We start from the raw sequence: 18,199 nt of genomic DNA on the forward strand, positions 1-18,199 counted from the left end.
TATTAGCCAGTTATAAATCCTCATCACCATCCCTTTGGTGAGTGGGGAATGCAAACACATGTACTCAAAGGGAGTGAGGGGCCGAAGAGTGTCAGAGGCGGGCAAGGACATAACGAAGTGTCGGACCTGGAAGTACTCAAAGAAAAGCGGGCGAAAAGATTCCAGTCTGGAGAGGCCCCATAGGGATGACAAGGAAGGGACTCCCACAAAGTGGGTTTCCAAGTCCACCCATGCTACAGTCCGGTAAGGGACATAAGTAACTGCGACTAGGGTCAGATGAGCCGCCAAGTAATAGTGTTCAACATCTGGAAAGCCTCTTCCTCCCTGGGCCCTGGGCTGTTTAAGTACTGCTACTGAGACTCTAGGGGGCTTGCCACACCAGACAAATTTGAGGAAAGAAGAATGTAAGTCCCGAAACACAGAATCCGGCACCTTCACCGGTAGAGTCTGCAAGAGGTAGAGAAGTTTGGGGATCAGATTAATCTTACCAGCAATGATCCTCCCCAGCCACGATATAATATAGCTCCTCCATACTTCTAGGTCTTTTTTTATTTTAATTAGGAGGGGAGAAAAATTTTCTCTATATAATCGGTCATAGGAAGAGGTGATAAGATACTTGATCTTGTTCGTCTGCCAGCGCATAGCAAAATTAGCCTGTAGGGTGGCACGGAGGGGAGGGGAAGCGTGCAGGAGCATGGCCTCTGATTTGGTAAAATTAATTTTATAGCCTGAGAGAAGACCATATTCTGCTCGGTCATTTGTAAACTCTGGAGTCCTGGGTAAGAGCCAGTTGGCATCTACACTAGCTTCTGGATTGCTATAGCACTTATCTACTCCTACAAGAATTAAAAGGTCTCACACATACATTAGAAGCCAAGTTTATCTGTTTTCCATCCCATGGCTGTACGAGAAGATCATGGTTGAAGTAACCTGGGGACCCTGCACCCAACTTTCATAGTTCAGCGTTCAATAAATCATTTAATACTCTATCAAAATGACTTTTACTTTTTATTACCCTCTGCAGCCAAATACAATCCAAGTACTCTTATAGCAGCACTTAACTAATGCTACAGTGAGGTGCTCTTACCCTCTAGACCCTATGCCCAGAATAGGGGCTTTCATAGGCACCCAACATGGCACTACCTGGTAAAAACAGTGTGGCTCATTTGTGTTTGGTACAGAGAGACGACAGAAATGACGACAACTTTTTAACAGCAAAGATGGCGCCCGTTGAGGTCTGAATACAGCTCCACCCACCAATGACATTGTGAAGTGGCAGACTGAGTGGAGTTGTATTGAGATTATTTTGGAAAGAGACAAGATTAAGCCCCTGTTGTCCATGCCAGAGAATGGTCACTGCCATCAGAGAAGACCGGTTGGTAGACCTCTAAGGTGTTTACCATGAGTGAAGTTGCCTATCTGCCAAACTACCGACTAGGGGCAAAGCCCTACTGATCCTACAATAACAATCCATTGCAGTTTTTTGAAGGGGTAGGGAGGAGAGACCTCTCATAATGGTCATATAAGGAGTCCATTGGAAACATTAGTGTATGCGGCAGGAAGATCTGCAAAATTGGTTCTCAATAGGTTTATTGCAGGACATCGTTAGCACAAGCTTCTAGTCTGACGGTTCCATTAGAACTCATGCATTAAGAAATTACGTTTTTGTTCTCCATCCTTTGAGGTTTCCTTACGGTGTATAATTTACATGTTAATTTCTTTGCCAAATTTCTTTGGCTTCTATTTAAATGTTTAACCTAGAAAGGAGAAGCACTTTCAAAAACAGTTGTGTTGGCAAATGGGTAGTCAGTGGCTTTGTCGTGAGTCAGTGTTTCCTTTAAGGATTATCTTGAGGACAGCTCTACAGCAGATACCCTCTTTCTTGTTCTCTCCAGGTCATGAATTTATTCACTAAGTGAGGTTGAAATTTGGTTTCTGTGGTTCTCAATTAGGATCTAATTTCTTTAAATGTGCTGTTTCAGTCTAGTTACTAAGATGGTTCTAGAATATTATTATAAAGGAAGATTTGGTCTTCTTTGATCGACTATAACAAACCTGTAATATTACTTGAGTGACAAAACTGTAGGGACAGTAGGTGGCGCTGTATCTCAGGTTGTCACTATGTAGTCGTTCTTTATTTGTGATAGTATATCCTCATCTATCTCTTCTAGTCAATTACCCATGTTGTGAGTTTATACCTGTATTGGTCACAGTAACCTTTTTTCCCACAATCGTTCCTTGCGTTTTGATGCTTGAACAGAGAATCATAATCTGCTACTAGTTATAGGCCCAGATACTACATAACAGAAGAATACAAGCAATCTGCAAACTCTATGCGAGAAACACACTTTATAATCAAAAGGGAAGGAAGAAAAGAAAATAAATTAAGATAACCAGCAGCGCAGAGCTTAAACTAGCATGGCTCAATGGAATGACAACAATTTTCAGCTGTGGAACTTTAAGGTTGAGATGTTGCTATTCAGAGAAGACATGTGGGAGGTTATTACTACAGACAGACCAGAGGTTAATAACCAAGAACAGGATAAGATAAACAGACAGGAACAAGTCACCCTAAGTGTATTAGTTGAAATTGACCAATTTATTCACATAAGACTACAGTAAAGGACACATGGGATGCATTACAGAAGCTGCATGAACTGTACAGTCTAAACAGTAAGTTATTTCTGCTGAATATACCAAATGAGACTTGAGAAAGTAAAAAAAAAGATATGCAGGAGCATATAAATAGAATGTAGAGACAGTAACGCAACTCCGATCAATCAGCGAGGACATAAAGCAATAGCCACGTGGTAGCTTCTGTACAGTCTACCCGACACATACAGCGCACTGATTAAAGCCGTGAAGCAGAATTAACCTTTGTGAAAAACTGGCCTATAGCTGAACACAAGCGTAAAAAGGAACTCAAACATGACAACATGGAAAGTGACAACGAGATGGCCTTAAAACTAAGGATATAAAGTCACACAATAAGGAAACTAGAGCATGTTTTAGATGCAGGAAACAGACACTTGAAGAAAGATTGCTCAACATGGAAAACAGAGAAAATTTCCTAGCAGAAATCCAAAGCCACACTTACTGACGTATGCACTAATCTGTGGAGTAGAACTTTTAAAGCAACAGTAGGTCAGTCCCGTAGTTGGTGCATAAGTTTAGGATTCACACAATGAATGATATAAACTTTTTCCTAGAACGTGACCTTCATCACAAAGACACAATCTGTCTTGCAGATGGAAGTAGTATCGCCACCAAAGGACCTGGGCACGGTCTACTAATGTGCGCCAATACAAAGAGGGACAATCTGGCAGTATCAGGAAAGGATTTGCTAAATGTTGTTTGCTAGGTTAAAAGGCGGACAATTGTCCGTAAGGCAGTTGGGGGGGTGGCTAAAGCGGCGGTTCCCAAAGTGTGCGCTGCGGCTCCCAGGGGTGCCGCGGCGCTGTCACAGGGGTGCCGCGGGCCAGACATAGAAAAAAACAAACAACACAAAAACTTACCAATCTGCGCGTTGCCGGGACCCAGCATCCACCTCTCTTACGCAGTGACAGCTGCGTGAGAGAGGAGGATGCTGGGTCCCGGCGCTGCGCGGATTGGTAAGTTTTTGTGTTGTTTGTTTTTTCTAGGACTGGTGCGCGGCAGAGGGGGGCAGTGGAGGGGGGACACAGCGTGAGAGGGGCAGTGGAGGGGGGACACAGCGTGAGAGGGGCAGTGGAGGGGGGACACAGCGTGAGAGGGGCAGTGGAGGGGGGACACAGCGTGAGAGGGGCAGTGGAGGGGGGACACAGCGTGAGAGGGGCAGTGGAGGGGGGACACAGCGTGGGAGAGGGTAGAGGAGGGGGGACAGCGTGGCAGAGGAGGGGGACAGCGTGAGAGAGGGCAGAGTGTCTGGGGGCAGAGGGCGCAGAGTGTCTGGATGCAGAGGGGGCATTTTTGCATACAGCTAAATAAGTATTTCTGTCCTGACCTAAATACTTATTACAATTTTTTGACCCAACTACTTCTAAAACAGGACTGCTCAGTAATTATTTTGGAGGGGTGCCTTGAAAAAATTATAGAGACTCTAAAGGGTGCCACGAACTGCAAAAGTTTGGGAACCACTGGGCTAAAGGACTAGTCATCAAATTCCAAGGTGATTAGTGTATTATCCTGGACGGATAAAGGGTAATAGTGAAAATGAATACCTGCATCGTATCAACACTGCAAATGAACAGGTAAGACTAAACACACACAGACAATAATTGTATTCACATGTGGCACAGACACCCACAAAAGCATACAGGAACTGTAAAAGGGAGACCTGACTAAGGATCTCCTATTATCAACTTTTCCAGCAATTATTAGGTGCAAATGTTGCATAAAAACTAAAACCACACAAGTAACAATTCCAAAAATAAGGGTAGATTCTCAAGAACACAATCTCACACCGAGTTGTGTGGGTACTTTCATAGAATCACACTAGAAGGCCACAGATACATAGTGTCTTTTACAGAAGACCATTCAAGTCACTTATATAATGAAGAACAAAGATGAAGTATTGGACTAAATACAGAATTTCTGAGTTTTTCCTATGAGCCCCAGTCAAGAACCTTTTTGTTATCACCTCCTGCATGTCCAGTTGTCCCTAGTTTCTAGTTTCAAACTCCACACAGATAAGGCCATGGTCAGGAATTGAACTCATAACCCCAGTGCTGTAAGGCAGAAGTGCTAACCACTGAGCCACCGTGCTGCCCGATATCACTCATATTTCAAAGTGACACGGATGTTAATTTAATAGACATAAAATAGAGAACTTAAGACAACATGGCATCAAAACACAGTTTCACAATCACCAGAACAAAACGGAGTAGCTGAAAAGAAGAACAGAACCCTGACTGAAATGGTCAGATGCTGACAGACTCTAAATTATGTGAAAAATACTGGGGTGAAGCAGCATTGACAGCTCCAAGGCCCCTGCCTCCTTGCTTTCCCCAGACCCACCACTGTATTAGAGTGTAGCACCCTTCTGAGTCGATGCAGGCCCAGAAAACTCCCCAGCTTTGCTGTACTGAGTGGCAGCCTTTGAGGTTAGAGTGACATCGCTACCAAATGTTGCTATGAGGCCGATAGATGCCTGTTCGACACCTGCACCCTGTCCAAAAAAATAACACTAGCGAGAGCCTCTATCTACTGTCAATTTAGCAGACGCAGTCCACGGCAACTGGGAATTTACTAAAGAAATAAATAGCTTAACAACCACTGACAATAGCCAGGAATAATACCTACACATTATCTATTGCTGAATGACAAAGTGACAGTTGTAGCATTTAGAGGAAAAGAGGTGTTGAGAATTTAATTTAAAAAAATGATTTGTCACTATATTTTGTTTCAAAACCATAGGTTTGAATGGTGTGCATACTTGGGTGGAATATTTTCATTATTTTTTTCTGTTATTTCCAACTGTTACCCATTTAATTTTTGTACAGAACTACCTTACTAAAACTGTCAGCAGGCACAATTTTGGCTATCTAAAGATGTCCATACACTGGCCAATCCAGCAGCTCTACGTGACCATCGAGCAGCTGGATCTCAGTTCGATTTGGCCATATACATGTATAACACTAGGGTAGCAATTGTTAACAAGGCAGACGGCCCATATACAATTATCAACCCGATTAAGTATTTTTGGGCCTGTAAGTGTGATCTGTGAACAATAGCACACTAGGGGTATATTTACTAAACTGCGGGTTTGAAAAAGTGGAGATGTTGCCTATAGCAACCAATCAGATTCTAGCTGTCATTTTGTAGAATGTACTAAATAAATGATAGCTAGAACCCGCAGTTTAGTAAATATACCCTTAAACTTGGAGACAAAAATGTGCTGGGATAATGCACAGCAAAAGGTAATTTACAAACATTGGCGACTGCCGAGATGAAGTCCAAATTTAGTTTTCTTCTTCTTTAGTGACATCATGTACCTTTGTCTTCCAGTTTTAGGAGAACATTCATGACTTGGAGCGTGATGCTTCAGGGGCAGTAGACTTTTGCTCCCTCTGATGGGAGAACATTGGCTGATCAGGTGTGCCTTGCACAATATGGGCTAGCCTCAAAAATGCTGCAACCTGCAGACTAAGGACTTCAAAGGGTGAACACTGTGCATTTACAGGTTTAGTGGGTGTCCACAATATGGTGCAGATCAGGGACTGTTCATAACTTTCACTGTGTCACCATTTACACTAGGCAAAAAAACAATTATTTAAAAGAAAGAAGCATTTTATTCTCATATAAACCATTGTAGCCTATATGCCAACATGTACAATTGTAATACATGTAATAAAAAAAAAACAGTCCTGATTTCTCCTTACTATCACCACTAATTTAAAATAAATATGTATGTTATGGGGATAGGGGAATGGAGTAGAAGTTGAAAAATATATTAGGGGGTAAATCAAGAGTGACTAAACAGGACTTTGATAGTTTTTACTTTTGACAGTTTGCACATTCCTAAGAGGGACTGTAAACCTGCAAAGCATCTGTGCAAACACATTTCTAACATTAAAATGGGGGCATTCACCTGCGTTTGCATTTTGTGGACAAATGGGAAAGATCTGGCCTCGTATTTTATTCTGGTTAACAAATGAACCACAGAGAGTTCCGTAAAAATATACGGAATACATTATGTATTGCTGGATGAAAAGGTGACAGTTGTAGCATTTAGAGGAGGTGTTGAGGATTTAATTTAAACAAGTGATTTGTCGCTATATTTTGTTTCAAAACCATAGGTTTGAATGGTGTGCATACGCTTGTGAAATATTTTCATTTTTGTTTTCTGTTATTTTCAAACTGTAAAAATATAAATAACTAAAATCAAACCTTTAAACTTCAGTTTACTCTTACATGCTGTTCAGACCTGGCAATTTATATGGTTTGAAACGCTGCCACACAATCACCTGGTGACTGCAAAATTACACTTTGAGCTTGATCACCCAGAACAACATTGCTCCATTAGAGGATACCGTCATGCAAATACATACCTCCCAATAGTCCCAATACTCAAACCCCAAAAGTGGTGGAGCCTATCAGAAAGTGATTATGGCAACATCAGATGCTATTGGAAAGTAGCCTAACTTTCACTATAGGAGAAACAACTGCAGTGCTATTAACTACTGTTTCTAGGGAGGCCCACAAGGCCCGCCGGGCAACTGGGGAGGCAGGCCCACAAAGCCCGCCAGACTACTGGGGAGGCGGGCCCACAAGGCATGCCGGACAACTGGGGAGGCGGGCCCACAAAGCCCGCCAGACTACTGGGGAGGCGGGCCCACAAAGCCCGCCAGACTACTGGGGAGGCGGGCCCACAAGGCACGCCGGACAACTGGGGAGGCGGGCCCACAAAGCCCGCCAGACTACTGGGGAGGCGGGCCCACAAAGCCCGCCAGACTACTGGGTGTAGAAAGGTTGGAAAGTTCACATAGGGATCATTGTTACCTATATAGACCGATACAAAATATGCACAGTAATCGTAAAGGATAATGAACATGGATTGCAGAAAGTAAAGCATTCCCAATTTCCCATCCAGTTTTATTATTTTATATATATATATATATATATATATATATATATATATATATATATATATATATATATATATATATATATATATATATATATATATATATATATATATACACACACACATACATACATACATACATACAAGTTAACCCGTGCATGATACTCATGCAATTTTTGGTCAAATAATGTTAGTATACCAAATTTCAGGTCATTCGGATGAGCCCTTTCTGAGAAAATAGTTTTTCCCACACACACACACACTAACACACACACACACACACTAACACACACACACACCGCTACACATGCAGGGGCGGATCTAGAAAATGTTTGTTCCCCAGAAGGATGTTAGGGTGGGCGATTTAGGCCCCGCCCCCTTTTCGACTTCTGAGGCTGCCGGGGGCCTCGCAGTATGTGCAGCTCCGTTTGGCAGTGACAGTGTGCTGCTGTGTTTTAAACACAATCAGAGCAGCCGGGCAGCACACTGTCACTGCCAAACGGACCTGCACATACTGTGCAGCCGTCGGCAGCAAACCCCTGCTGGGGGGGGGGGGGGCATTGCCCCGATCGCACCCCCCTGGATCCGCCACTGTACACATGTGTGTTCATGAGGTAAAATTACCTCACGAAAATGAGTTTGACCCCTCAACTCGTCAATAATGTCAGTATACCAAATTTCATCCCTTTTTGAGTTTTTTTTCCCACACACACTAAGAATTTAGTAGGTCGGGTAACCCGTGCATGATACTCATGCATTCTAGTCACATCAAGATACTTAAGATGTTAAAAACTCCCCACTGTCACCCCCGGCAACCACCAACCACTCCCAACTGTCACCCCCGGCAACCACCAACCACTCCCAACTGTCACTTCTCCTTCAAGAAATATATAGGTCAGTGTATAACTCTGCCCAGCAGGTGGCGCTGCAGCTTGTTGTTTTTTTTTCACACACAGACAGACTAACACACGCCACTAGACATTTATATTATAGATATATATAAAGAAACCTGTGTGTGAAGTCTATGTGTATTTGCAATTAAGGCTATTTATGGATCCTAAGCATAATGAGGACATGTATGAAACCTGAAAATAAAAAAAATAAAAAAAAACACAAAACAACACACTTTTCCATTAACATCCAATCAGATCGTGTTATTTTTCTAAAAAAAATAAAGAGTAAAAATAAAATATTGGTTGCTTTGATGTAGCAGTTTTTCTCCACAGTTACCCACTGAACAGTTTTCAGAATGTCCCGTTAAATTATTGATTTACTTGGCAAAATCTAACAGCTGGGAAAAATAAATTCTCTATTAGTGGAAGTAAATTATAGTTTTGTTAATATTTTACATCACTAACATATAATGTGTGACCAGCCTGCATCTATGTGTGCGATATTAATCCACATGACACCATACCATATTATTGCTGGATTATGTGGCTGCTCCGTCTACCGATTGGCTGCTTATTTATACACCTTTTTCACTTTTACGTATTAGTGTCGCATAATCACACGATTGACACTTAATACGCATAAACTTGTGTATGCATCGGTTCATATGGTATGGACATGTAATAAGGGTAATATATGCACATTTTGATCTAGATAAAGGGTTCTCTTGTGTAAACTGGAACATTGATTTTCTACTACATCTTTCTTTTAACTTTTCTTTACATGTATTTATTTTTTTTCTTTGCTGTTTTAAAGGTCCAGAAACCATTTACCATAGGGGGGGGGGGAAGAAGAACAAGTTTTGGATAAGTACCAACAATTACACACACCTTAGTCTATACGATGTTTACTCATTGAAAGGCGGCTACTTGGAGCAGATGTCAAAGTAACACAAGAGAGAGGCCGTCTGCTCCAACACTCGCTCCCTCCCAGAACTCACAGGAGGATATTAAAGACTACAGCAATACAGACTGCTCAGGAAACCACATCAACAGCAGCTACAAATAAAACCAAATGACACTACGATAACTCTGATAATAATAACATATACACACACACACACATACATAGTTTCACACTTGCCTACACATTATTCTGCAGTATTATATTTATATAAAATATTTTTCAGTAGACTCATAATAAAACCAATGTTTTCATAATAAGTTACAGTAGTAGTGTGTGACTCTTTAATTTTCTTTTTTTTTTTTTACTTCAACTAATAAGATGAATACTGTTTATTAGGTCTACCTTTATATTAGTAACCACCATAACTGACCAAAAGCGATAGAATCAAACTGATTTTTTTTTTTTTACAGTATTTCTATCTATATTTATACATATTACACTAAGAGGCATATTCAATTGTTAGCGTCACTGGAAAAAGTAACGCGGCGTGTGCACTTTTACCGCCATTACGGTAATAGTGTGCGCAAATACCGTTATTACGGTATCTTTCACGCTGGATTTCAGCTCGCGGCTCAGGGAGCTGCGAGCTGAAATCCGGCTTAGTATTACCGTAATAATGGTAATACTTTTAACGCTGCAGGAAATTCAAACAATTGAATATGCCCCTAAAGGCAAGAAAGGTGACAAAACTATGTACAAAGATAAAGAATAAAAAAAAGAGGGTATAAGAGCAAATAAAGAAACGTATTCCAGACCATACAATAAGAATAACCTAATAACATCTCAAAATGAGCACTATGGAGGCTGGCAGAGGTGAACTATAGGAGAACCAGGGTTCCCAAATCACTTTTAAATGTTCCTGCTCTTTGAGCAAAATACACAAGATCTGTGTGATCTTTTATTTATTTACTTCATACACTTAATTTGTAAGATGGATTAATTGTTCAGTCAGACATATATGTCAAAATGGCCGCAAGTAACCTGTTTCTGTCTTTTAAGGCAAACTCTACTAAAATACGTAATTACACCGTCATCTACGTTTCTGTCTTTTCACATAATGAATGTTGGTTTTATATTTAATCAGATCACTTTGTGGGCATCACATTTTTATCACACATTTTGAGCCTGATTGAAACCAAAATGGCTGCCGTCTGTTGTGAACAGTCTTGTGGGGACAAGCGCTGTGACCTTCTATATGCATTGATTTTTTGAATTTTTTTTTACAGTATCATGAAAAGATGATTTTGTGCATGTTTGGTCAGACTGCCCTGTGTCACTGCTTATGTAGCTTACTGACATAATATAACAATTTGTGTTTCCACACAACATGTCTTAACCCTCACAACAAAAAAAATAGGACTATTATCTCAGTTATATTTCCGTTTACAATATGTGTGTGTTGTAGAGGACAGAGAAATAAAATAAAATACTGCAATTACAGTAACACTATGCCCCGTAAATTTCATATACCACATAAAAGACACACAGTACATACGCAATTTTTAATAAACTACCCTAGGAGATTTGGGGCACCAGGAATTGTTTGGAAATGATAAAACAATGCATAACAAACACATTAGTCAAAGACGCAGCGTATGTGTAAACTTTTTGCTATTCAGTTTTTCCATGCACTATTTTTCACATTTTGTCCTGTTTTCTTGTTTTAGGTAAAAGTGCAAAAATGGACATATATTTTTCCTGGTTACACTCACACTGAATGGATTAAAACTATGTGGGAAGACAGGAACATAAACACAATTAAAAAGAAAACACAGAAGATACGCAATACCAAATAAGCAACAAACATGCCCATAGATTACAAAACCTAATATATATATATATATATATATATACACACACACACACACACACACTGGGCAGCACAGTGGCCTAGTGGTTAGCACTTCCACCTTACAGCACTGGGGTCATGATTTCGATTCCCGACCATGGCCTTATCTGTGTGGAGTTTGTATGTTCTCCCTGTGTTTGCGTGGGTTTCCTCCGGGTGCACTGGTTTCCTTCCACACTCCAAAATCATACTAGTAGGTTAATTGGCTGATATTAAAATTGACCCTAATCTCTCTGTCTGTCTGTGTATATTAGGGAATTTAGACTGTAAGCTCCAATGGGGCAGGAACTGATGTGAATGAGTTCTCTGTACAACGCTGCGGAATTAGTGGCGCTATATAAATAACTGATGATATATATATTATTCACAGTCTAACACAAGTTACACATATTTTCTTATTCCTTTCTCCCCGAAATGAACCTAGAAAAGCATTAAAACACTGTCTTGAAAGTAATCTCTGCAAAAGACACCATAACGTAGGTATACGTCTAAAAGTCTGCTTACATTCATGTAAGATAGATGCCTTTTAACCTTTGCATTGCCATACTGGGTGCCAAGTAACTGCCTGTATTTCCTATGGCTCAGGTAATGAGTTGGTTAAAAGCAGGCTTTGGTACAACTGTCTGTTTAATTCACCACAAGACACTATTTCCTTCCTTTCTGTCACCCAACAAAATACCTGCTGCCTCTGTTTAGTCGTTTTTTTTGTTTTTATTCTTGCAAAAAAAACACCCACAACATGGCGAACTAAGAAGATTTGCAATTGTCACTTGGAAGGTGTAATACACTTTGCTTCGTTTTATTAGACAGTAATATATGAAATAAATGCCATCTGTAAAAAAGAGACATTACTCCATGTCACTCCCGGATTACAAATTCACAGCAACACGGCCAAGAACCAGCAACATATTGGCAATATGCACTAAACAGGTTGGAGGTGAAAAATAGACATTTACGGATAGCAATTCACCAAACTGACACCACCCAGTGAAATCTGTATTCTGGAGACAGAAAAGAGGAACATGATACGGGGCCTTTGTCGAAAAGAATTATTAAAATTCTGCCGTGCCACATTGCCTCATCCAGACATTCAAGGACCTCCTGCCGCTGTAAAGCTTGGGAGGAGAAAAGCACTTGAATTCAAAATTAAACAGGTCACGCATTTCCTATTAAGCAGTGAAACCTTTAACACATTTTTTTTTGTAAGAATGCAGATGTGTCAAATATAAAATAAAAAAATAGTGTTACACACATTTCACTACAACCAAATAAACTATATCTACTATACATTTGAAATTTAAATTCACACGCATCTATTTTTATAATGATCATAAAAGGCTGTTAAAAAAACCAGACACCACATCTTTTAACATCACAACTAAATCATATTTGCTAAATAGAGATACAAACTAAGAATTTGACATATATAAATTAAACATGTTTTTTTCTTTGTTAAAACGTAGTTATGTTTTCAATGCTCTATGACAATTATGAACATTTTATTACCAACAATATTGGCCAAGTACCTGAGAAGTATTTTTTTTTTTTTTTTAAATAAGTATATAATACACTGCTCTTTCTACATTTCATCTGCAAATGTGGTGCCAAGTCCCTAACAATAGAACAAAGCCCATCATTGGCTGAGCTGAATTTGAGAAACAGAAAAAAAAACAAAGTCCCCAGATTTTGCCTTATTTGCTATTATTTTAATGGGCCAAAAGAAAAAAGAAAATAGCTTTTTTTTATTAAGTATTCGATGAGCAGCCAAACCCCATGGATGTCTAAATAGGTGTGTCTTGTACAGTACTGCATCTGTAATGAACATACATGAATAGACCAAAATAATTGTTGCAATGGATCAATTATATTCGTCTATATCATACCACACCCTGGTAAGCTATTAAAAAAAAGGTATATATATATTATAATAAATTACTTTAAAATAATTTGATATTTTTTTTAACAGGGGAGGAGACGAACCCCAGCTGAGGTTTTGTCAATGAATGCAACTGGTGAAATATATTTAAATAAGCTTTAAATAATCTGCTTTGGGCAGTGAATGGTTAGTTTGTGACCCCCACCCCCCTTTTTTTTTGACTAAGTGGAGGGAGGGCAAGTAGGACCTATCTGCAAAGTGTTGGGGGAAAAAAAAAAAAGCAAAGCTTGCAGACTGAACAAAGCCATAGCTCACACATACACCTGGTTTATTTACAGGCTCAATGATACAATATTACAAGTATAATAAAAGTCATGCACACAGTATCTAGAGAGCCAGCTCACAGGCAGTAATACAGATTGGGTCACACACACAAACCCTGCGCTCTCCCTGCTGATGGGTCTTAGACAACTTCCTGGGGTTGCAGTCAGTGCCCCTGTGCAGCAGCGCAGAGCTGCCCTCATCAGCTCTCTGTCTATATGGAGTCCCCGGGCCAGGGGGGGGGCTCAGGCTGAGGTCACGGTGTTACCTACCTGTCCCGGGTCCCATCCACCGCGGCGTGCAGCAGCAGCGGCAGCAGCTTCCCATTGACAGAAGCAGCCAGATCAGTCCCCGATTCTATTCTCTCCAGCACAGGCCTGGGGACTGAATAGTACTCCCAGCATGCTCAGCTTCAGCACCAGCTGGGGCTCATCTTAAAGGGGCTATGTCTATTTACTGCGCTCACAAGGGTCTGCACTTCAATGAAAGGAAGAAGGTTTTGCAGATTTAGCACTCAGAAAAAACAGTTTATTATGGGGAATTGTATATTAGGGCAGACTGATCTGTAAGCAGAGTCTGCATAGCCTTATTCATAACCACACCACGTGTATATTATATATTGTCAAAGTGGTTTCAATGTTTCTCTCAGTATTTCAGGGATTTTTTTATTATTAATTATTATTTTTAAAGTTGCCCTTGTTTCATACTGGGCAGCTCTCCCTGAATGTCAGGGAGACTCCCTGAGATAGGGGTGATCTCCCTCACTCCCTGAAGAGTCTGGTATTCTCCCTGATGCTGAGCCAGTACAAGACGTTGGTTGGTTTCGCCATCTGTGGCATGATGACACGGTTCGGAAATTGTGTCCTATGTCCGTGTATTGATGCCTATGGAGGTGGCCATTTTCATGGAGACCAAGATTTAATCAAAGACTGACAGGTAAGACAACATGGCTTCAGTAATGGAGACAAAAATGTAAAAGACACTTCAGCCTCTAGAGATTCATTAGCTGCTTTTTTTTAACGCGTAGTTGCTTACTCTCCCGATATGTCCGCAGGGCAAACTCCCGGTTCTCGCCCCGCAATAGATAAGTGTCAGGGAGCGGAACTTAATGACGAAAATATTGCATCTTCTTAGGCACACCCCCTGCTGTAATTATCCCAAATTGTGACAGTCGTTTAGGGGGCGGGGCTAAAATTATGTGATTTGTCAAGCCCCGCCCCTGCATACACACCACCCCCGGGATCTCCCTGATGCCAAGGAGGAAAAGTTGGCAAGTATGTCTTATTTTTCTTCAAGATCAAGTTTTGGATGCAAACCGTGATGGAAATGAGGGTGTATATGGCGGTATGGCACACCGTCACTTCTCCTACTGCCTTGGTTGTAAAACTATCAAATTGCGTTCACTTACACTTTCCACACTGCCACCACCTTGCAGTGTTTAAACATAATAGGTCTGATTAATTAAGGCACACAAAATGAACATATAGGGCCTGATTCATTAAGAAAAGTAAAGCAAAAAAAAAAAAAGTTGTCACTTTACACCTTGGTAAAACCATGATGCATTGGAGGGGGAGGTAAATTTAAACTGTGTGGGGACAGATTTATAGTTGGGGAAAGGCATGTCCTAGATCAACTTTAAATTTCAGTGTACAAATAAAGCTATCTAGTATTTGTATGCTGCATGAAAAAGCAGACAGTATTTTCCTTATGTGCAAATCAATAAACTAATTTGCACCCCTTGCATTGTAACTTGGTTTTGTCCAGGAGAAAACTAACTCCTTTATTTGCCTTACTTTCCTTAATGAATCGAGGCTTTTGTGCACTTTTTTTTTTTTTTGAAATCCATGTAATTCGGGTATACGCACATCCATATTCAACTACAAGCGGATCTGAAGAAACATCTCTTGTTGAATACGGGTATATTTACGCTGTGCTCTGACAGACAATATACTGCTTTATATACCCAATACATATGTGAAATATACAGTCCCAGCAGAACACACAGGGAAAAAAAAGTATTCAGTGATTGATACCTGGTAACAATATAGTCATCAATGAATAAACATTAAAAAAAATACCTGTTTGCCTTTTTTTGAATGAGACCCAGAGGAGGCATCCAGTTTGTCCACTGATCTAAAATTTATTAAGATTAATTGTAATTTCACTGGATACCTGTCCTTTGGTGCATTCGTATGAATAGTGGAATTGGTGCAGTTTAAGAACTCATACTAAATATTGTAAAACAGGTACAAATGCCGCAATTCACTGAGGGGTGGATGTATTTTAAATTTAAGAGCTGCCTGAGAAGTTTATTCATGCAGGTCTATACATTACAGCTAAAAGAGGGACAATTTGAAATATTTTCAAGTTTCCCCTTTACAGCCTGAATGACAGAGTATGATCATCTATCCTTATATCTATGGAGAAATGCACAGCATCACTTATCTTGCTGTGTGTCCTTTTGCCAATTCTCAGCATGTGTTCTTTTTATATATATATATATATATATATAAGTTAACCCGTGCATGATACTCATGCATTCTAGTCAAATCAAGCCTCCCGACGCAAGCGCCCTTTTTTAACGTGGTTTTGTCCACATGTCACCACCTCATCATTCTTCTCCATCACCTCATCCTTCATTTTCATCGCCACATCTATCCAGATGTCTATCCAGACACAGGGATCTCTCTCAGCGGTCCTGAGTATCACACTCCTCTCACTCTGTCACCCCTGGCAACCACCAACCACTCCCCACTGTCACCCCCGGCAACCTCCAACCACTCCCCACTGTCACCCCCGGCAACCACCAACCACTCCCAACTGTCACCCCCGGCAACCACCAACCACTCCCAACTGTCACTTCTCCTTCAAGAAATATATATATATTTTTTTTAAATCTTTATAAACACTTTTAACAAATTAAATTAACAAATTAAAAACATCTTAGTATACCAAATTTCAGCCCTTTCTGAATTTTTTTTTACACACACTAAGAATTTAGTAGGTCAGTGTATAACTCCGCCCAGCAGGTGGCGCTGCAGCTTGGTTTTATTTTTTCCACACACAGACAGACTAACACACGCCACTAGACATTTATATTATATATATATATATATATATATATATATATATATATATATATATATGTACACATATTGAATAATGCACAGTGCCACTTCTTGTTCTCTATACTGGATGCAGTTGCTGGCATCTGTTCCTATCCTGTATGTAACACCCCCTTTGGATGAATGTGCTCGAGAGCCTCTCTTGAGTGATGTGACATGAGTGGAACCACATCTGGGACGGGCCAGCAGTTTAGTGGCTGGAAACAAACATGGGGAAAAACGTGGTTCTCAGATTGTAACTTTGCATGTACCTCTTTCTTTACTTTGGAGTTTAAACGTTTGAGATTAATTCTGTGCTCAGCATTATAGCCCAGGCAATAAATATCGGGGGCAGGAAATAAATATCAGGGCTAAAGATAGTGACGGGTGTGAGCCAGTGGGGGTCCCAAGAGCATACTTACCGACTTTCTTCAGCTCTCTTCCGGGAGCCAGCCAATGGAGGTGGGCGTGAGTGGGGTGGGGCGGCCAAAATCACGTAATTTCGGCCCCGCGAATCACCGATAATCGCGGCATTTTTGGGAGATTGCCACACTCGCCCGGGAGTCGGGGAGACTCTCGCAAAATGTGGGAGTCTCCCGGACATTCCGGGAGAGTTGGCAAGTATGCCCAAGAGGGAGACCTACAAGACACCAAGGTGTAAAATTTACTAAACTGCGGGTTTGGAAAAGTGGAGATGTTGCCTATAGCAACCAATCAGATTCTAGCTGTCATTTTGTAGAATGTACTAAATAAATAAAAGCTAGAATCTGATTGGTTGCTATAGGCAACATCTCCACTTTTTCAAATCCGCAGTTTCGTAAATATACCCCCAAGTGTATTAAGTGTACTATACAGAACTGTATTATAATTAACATGTCCACTGGTCATGTCATGTTATTGTACTGTAATGATAAGTATTCTTTCTATGCTTTGTTTTTCGTTGAAGCAAACAATAGAACTGCAGAGCTGCGGAGTGAACCTCTGTGACAAATCAAAGCACTGTTGTTACCTTCATGAAATACAGACCTGGCATGTTAGGAATGGGGATGGAGATTTTTTTGGGGTTGTGGATGGAAATATTTCAATATAGAGCACACAAGGGGGAAACAGGAGACTTTGCAGGGTCACTACCAACACGCCAATCACGTCCACCCCACGCTGTCTGCAAACTTTGTGAGGACCAGGGCAGACTGATCATCCAATTCACATATTAAATACCCCCGTCCACCTGGCCGGCCATTCTTACTGGACAGCCTGTTCCACAAAGATCACCAAGAGGCAGGGAAAGGAGATGGAGTACTCTGCCTGTTGAGATTCTTTTTCACATTGTAATAACTTTTATTAATTGTTACTGTTTAAAAATGCAGTGCTAGCCTACTGATAGCCTAACCTTACAGGTTCTATGCTAACCCACTGAATATGTTTCCTGGCTGGTCTCTGTGTGGAGATTGTATGTACTCCCTGTAAATGAGGGGGTTTCCTCCCACTCTCCCAAAACATACTAGTGGGTCAATTGGCTGCTATTAAAAAAATTGACCTTAGTCTCTCTCGATCTGTGTGTGTTTGTATGTATGTGTGTGTCTGTGTGTATGTGTGTGTGTGTGTGTGTGTGTATATGTTAGGGAATT

The 18,199-nt window shown here is 40.6% G+C and overlaps 1 protein-coding gene across 2 annotated transcripts in view; it reads right to left on the reverse strand.

Moving 5' to 3' along the window:
• The window catches only part of PRDM2 (PR/SET domain 2), an 84,230-nt gene extending 70,374 nt beyond the window's left edge, over positions 1–13,856 (reverse strand). Inside the window, exon 1 of one of the 2 annotated variants that reach the window (XM_075189924.1) lies at positions 13,740–13,856. The gene's annotated coding sequence lies outside the window, so the exon portion shown is untranslated. The remainder of the gene's footprint in view (positions 1–13,739) is intronic. The other variant, XM_075189925.1, reaches the window with a different exon arrangement.
• Between the last annotated feature and the right edge of the window lie 4,343 nt (positions 13,857–18,199).

Source organism: Mixophyes fleayi, chromosome 11, assembly GCF_038048845.1.
Source record: "Mixophyes fleayi isolate aMixFle1 chromosome 11, aMixFle1.hap1, whole genome shotgun sequence".
In the NCBI taxonomy this organism is placed as follows: domain Eukaryota; kingdom Metazoa; phylum Chordata; class Amphibia; order Anura; family Limnodynastidae; genus Mixophyes; species Mixophyes fleayi.